At 26.3% G+C, this 6,000-nt stretch overlaps 1 non-coding gene across 1 annotated transcript; it reads right to left on the bottom strand.

Annotated features, from left to right (window-relative positions):
- Positions 1 to 2,362: 2,362 nt before the first annotated feature.
- LOC114939426 (5S ribosomal RNA) lies at positions 2,363 to 2,481 on the bottom strand. The gene has a single exon (XR_003821242.1). It is a non-coding gene; the product is annotated as a 5S ribosomal RNA (ribosomal RNA).
- Positions 2,482 to 6,000: the final 3,519 nt, after the last annotated feature.

Raw genomic sequence — 6,000 nt, 5'->3', positions numbered from 1 at the left:
GTAAACAAATGTGAAATTGCAGTCTCTAATATGAAGCCGGTTAAACTTGGTTAAGCATTGCCTGAAAAATTAATTCACTATAATATTTTTATCCTATTTTAAAATTTTATTATATTTATTTAAATAATAATTCATGTTTATTTGAAACTTCTTTACTTACACACTCCAATTACAATCTGAGAAGTCAATTTATGCAGGTGATCGTTCGGTAAATTATGTTGCGTGACTCGCAGATGATAGACGGCAGTGGACGTGCTAATCGTTGCATAAACGAACGCACCCCAGATAGCACAAGATATTGAAAAAGAATTCATTTGTATATCACCAATTTCGAGTCCTTTTTCAAATACATATAGAATTCATTTTGTAAAATAAATTCTATATGTATTTGAAAAGGAACTTGAAATTGGTGACATACAAATGAATTCTTTTTCAATACCTTGTGCTACTTGGGACCCTAATATATTGATAATACATATTTTAATAGCTAGCATCCCTTATAGAAATTTATCACTAGTAACGCCAATTTATCACTTATTTCGAGTACTTAATCACTTATTTTCACTACTCAAATTATTGTATATCAGTATTTTAAGTACTCAAAATAAGTGATTAATTGGCGATACTAGTGATAGATTTCTACAAGGGATAGATGTTTTTCATATTCCATCTTTATGTACTACATCTGTTTGTGGATGCCAGATTTCTACAACGCTACAGCTAACCCATTTCGTAAGGAGAGGGTTTGAAGCGTCTAGCGCATATGATGACGTCATAAGGTTTGCTGTAGCATTTTATAGCACTAAGTGAATTAACCGTAGTGCTGCTACAAACACTCCGCAATATTTGTAGCGCATACCGAACCGCACTATAAGCAGGCCTGTCGTACGATGTCGGTAACTATCCAATTCCTATTTTATATATATAAATACTTTATATATATATATATATATATATATATAATTGATAAATATATATATAGATATGTATATATATATATATATATTTATCAATTATATTATATATAATGAATATAATGAATGAAAATAATGATTTTATAATAATATTTTATAATAATGATTTTGCGATCTGAGAGTTATGATGGTTTAACGTTCTGTTTTGTCCTCTGCAAAAAAACCTTGTTAAAAGGATGTCGGATCTGATACGTGAAACTTTTGTAAAATTATCACCGATTTGTTTGAATCTTGATTTAATGTTTAACTGTTTAATAAATAGTAATTAATCCTATAAGAATAAGTATATATTATATTTAAGTTAGTTTTAGTAAGTAATATTTTTTTTAATATTAAGAATAAATATTGAAAATAAAAATATATATGTACTAATATTTTAAAAATTATAATATTATAAATATTAATACTAAATATATTAAAAATTATAATATCAACATTTCATCGGGAGGATTCAATCAAGATATCTCCCTTGACCAATAAATCAGGAAGTCTATTCTCATGGGTGATTGCATGGTGCGTTCGCTCGAACAAAGTATGTATCGGAAACGGTGGTTGTCATACACGATGACTTGTTCAACAACATATGTATTGAGACAATAACTGACTTCACACATTTATTATCTTGACTTTGTTAACTACCGTCTTTAATGTTTAATATCACGTTTCAATTTATAATTAAAATATTTGTATTGCGCTGAAGAAGGCTTGAAATGTCAGCCGAAACGTTCGCATAATTGTTTATTTCTTATATATTTATTTTCTCATTTTAAATGCATTTTATTAATATCATCTACACATAAATGTTTATTTCTTATGTATTTATTTTCTCGTTTTAATGAATTTTATTAAGATTATCTGACAACTGCATTTTGTTTAATATAGCTCTTATAGCCCTTCTTTGTTTACAAACATTAAGTTTAATAAAGCTAATGACTATTTTTATTTAATATTTAATATAATTCTTAACATTTATATATTTTATATATAATTTTTAATATTCAATATTAATATTTAATATTTATTCTTAATATTCAATATTACTATTTAATATTTATTCTTAATATTAAGGGTCGGCAGGAGGCCCGGCCAGACTCCGAATTGATATATATATATATATATATATATATATATATATATATATATATATGGATTAGAGTTCCTAGAAGTAAGAGTCTGGGGAATGTTCTAATTTCTATTTCAAAAGAAAATGGCATTTATAGTGAATTCAAAAAACAGTGAACAATAATGGAAATTGTCTTATCTTTTAGTAAACAAAAATTTTTATAAAATATAAAATTGATATATCACAAATAATATATAAAAAAATGTTTTATGTTTCTTTTATAATAAGATTTTGAATTAGCAAAAAAAAAAAAGAAAAAAGAAGGTGCCAACGGTACATGGTGTTCCCAAGCGGTCACCCATCTAAGTACTAACCATGCCCAACGTTGCTTAACTTCAGTGATCAGACGAGAACTGGTGTGTTCAACGGGGTATGACTGTTGACAATAGTAAAATCTTTAATTACTGAAGAAATAGTCACTTGAAAATTTTAAGAGTATTGTAAATAAAATAGTTTCTTTATTGTCATTATAATTTAAGTATACATACATTTGAAACAAAAAATAAATATTATTATTGGTAATAAGGAGATCCTAAAGCCGTCTGTTTTACCAATAAAACGCAAAATTAAGAATTTGACTATATATTAATCATTTTACTACTATATATATCCCAGACAGCACAGAATTTTATGATAAAAATTCATAAATATTTATAAATAATTTATATTTTTTAAATTTTATATAAATATTTTGAAAATGTTTTATAACAACCTTTTATTTAACATATTATTAAAATAGATTAAAATATTTAATATAATATATTTATGGTATGTATAAAGATAAATATTTATATAGATATTATTTTGTAAATATTTTTTAACTAAATTGTTAGTTTTTTCATTTATCGCTATGTGATGTATATCTTTCTCATATTTGATTTTCATTGTAAGAATTATATAAGGCTGACAAAAATAAAAATTAATAAAATTAAAAGTCATAAAATTATTTATTCTATTTTTGAACTACATTCTACAATAGGGGTTGTATAGATTTACATGAGCCGTCTATTTTATTGATTTAATTAATATTGAATATTAAGAATTAAATATTAAATATTAATATTTAAAATATTAAAGATAGTATTAAATATTAATATTGAGAGAATATTAAGAATAAATATTAAATATTAATATTAAAAATATTAAATATAAATATTATTAATATTGAATATTAAGAATAAATAGTAATTAATCCTATAAGAATAATTATATATTATATTTAAGTTAGTTTTAGTAAGTAATATTTTTTTTAATATTAAGAATAAATATTGAAAATAAAAATATATATGTACTAATATTTTAAAAATTATAATATTATAAATATTAATACTAAATATATTAAAAATTATAATATCAAATATTATTAATGTTGAATATTAAGAATAAATATTCAATATTAATATTGAATATTAATATTTAATATTTATATATATTTATTTTTAATATTCAATATATTAATATTAATATATTAATATTTAATATAATTCTTAATATTTATATATTCTATATATAATTTTTCATATTTAATATTAATATTTAATATTTATTCTTAATATTCAATATTACTATTTAAGGGTCGGCAGGAGGCCCGGCCAGACTCTGAATTGATATTGGAGACCTCACGCAGTGACAACGCGAAACTCTGTTTTCAGTGTTGCAAACGCCGAGAAACCAATTCTCGGGTTTTATGTAGTGGTGCATGTCTGTACACGTACATACACCATTGCATTGCTCACGAGGACGCACCGTAAGAGAGACAAGGACCGATAATCACGTGTTAGGCCAGATCTACAACAGGTGTAGTAAGCTCTAAGCTATAAAAAATTCACCAATCACAGTCAAGAATGAGGGGAATAATTGACTGTGATTGATCAATTTCTTAAGGCTTAGAGCTTACTACATCTATTGTAGACCCGGCCTTATCCTTGTTCTTCTACCGTGCCGGTATTCGCGAGATACGGCTTGAAAATGCTTTCTGGCCTTCCGTAGCAGAAAGCAGTAATGTAGCAAGGCTAATAAGCACCCACTTTTTGTAAATTTTATATATGCTTATGCACATATATATATGTAAATAATATCAAAAATTACATATATGTTTCCAAATTGTACAGTGATACTTAATAATAATAAAATAATAATTCGAAGAGTGAACTAATGTACTAAATGTAAGACACGGACGCTTATGAGGCTTATTGGCAATTGATTGCTTTTTTATTTTGTATTTTTTCATCGACTTTACATATAGTCAGCGTGATAGAGAGACAAGGAGAGAACAACTATTAATTCTAGTCTGTTGTAGAACATGTCGTAAATTTATATATACTAATATATGTATACATAATGGCAAAGGTCTGTCATCGTGCAAACTCGGGTTTAAATTTATCGGTATCAACATTTTTTTTCTTTTTTAATAATATATTAAAATATATAAAAACAATTAAAAATATTTTTTTTGTAAAAATAATTAACTGAAGAATTCTCAAAATATAGAAAATACTATTTATTTACGGAATTACGGATTAATTTATTTATAGAATTATTGTGCATTTGCAATGTGTGTGTAATTGTAAAATTATTTTCAATATTAAAAAATTTTTAAAACTCACTTATAAAAATATATTTTTTTAAAATAATTTTTATATATTCTAATATATATTATAAAAAAATTATACCAGAGAGATAGAAAAAAAAACATTTATATTATACCAGATAGACTTGAACTCGAATTTTCTGATGCAAGAGAGACAAAGACAATAATACTCTCTCCTTGTCAAGCTGCCAGTATGTTATCACGGAAATTTCCCCATGAGTTGTTCTTTATATAGATCTAGTGAGATTTGTTCATCCCAGATTTTACATAAAAAGAAGTTACAGAGCTTCGTGCAATATTTTTAAATATATTCTTTATATAATAAAGCAAGGCGGCTAAGAGTCGAATTTTGCATTATTGCTCTTAAAAATTTATAATAAATTAAATATGATCTCGTGGCTAACCCAACCTTACCCGCTGCTAGCTGCGCATCTCCCCAAGTTATATTATGAATTTTATATTCATCTTTTTTCCAAAAAATCAATCTTTGCCGCTCTACGGACAATCCTACTGATTAAGAATATCGTAAATTTAATAAGATTCATTAAGTATTTTGGCTAATATCTGGGATAAACGAATCCGTAATTCCCGGCCGGCCGATAGGCGTCTCCACCATGTCGCCTGTCCACCCTTAAGGGTCGGCAGTACACCCAGGCAAACTCCGAATTGATATTGGAGACCTCGTGCGGTGACAACGCGAAACTCCGGTTTCAGTGTTGCCAACGCCGAGAAACCAATTCTCGGGTTTTATGTAGTGGTGTATGTCTGTACACGTACATACACCAACTGCATCGCTCACGCGGACGCACGTAAGAGAGACAAGGACCGATAATCACGTGTTCTCCTTGTTCATCTACCGTGCCGGTATACGCGAGATGCCGCCTGAAAATGCTTTCTGGCCTTCCGTAGCAGAAAGCAGTAACGTAGCAAGACTAATAAGCACCCACTTTTTGGAAGTATATATGGTTATGCACATATGTGCATAACGTATATATATAACATATATATATATATATATATATATATATATATATTATATAAGGGATATGTTGATTATATTCTTGATTTCTTTTTGATTATTGATGCTATTGTATAATTTGCTCCAAATACTTATAACGTGAAAGAACGTTGAGTAATGTATAATCAATGCAAGGATGTTCAGTATATCATCCAGTATATAAATTAGAGTTCAAATATATCAATATCAATTTTTTTATAATATATATATATATATATTAGAATATAGAAAAATGATAAAAAAATATATTTCGGCGATTTAAAAATTTTTTAATATATTGAAAATATTTTTACTA

The sequence above is a fragment of the Nylanderia fulva genome, unplaced genomic scaffold (assembly GCF_048542155.1).
Source record: "Nylanderia fulva isolate GAGA-0341 unplaced genomic scaffold, ASM4854215v1 Scaffold32, whole genome shotgun sequence".
Lineage (NCBI taxonomy): Eukaryota > Metazoa > Arthropoda > Insecta > Hymenoptera > Formicidae > Nylanderia > Nylanderia fulva.
The sequence above is the reverse complement of the archived record's forward strand: the minus strand, read 5'-3'. Positions and strand labels throughout refer to the sequence as shown.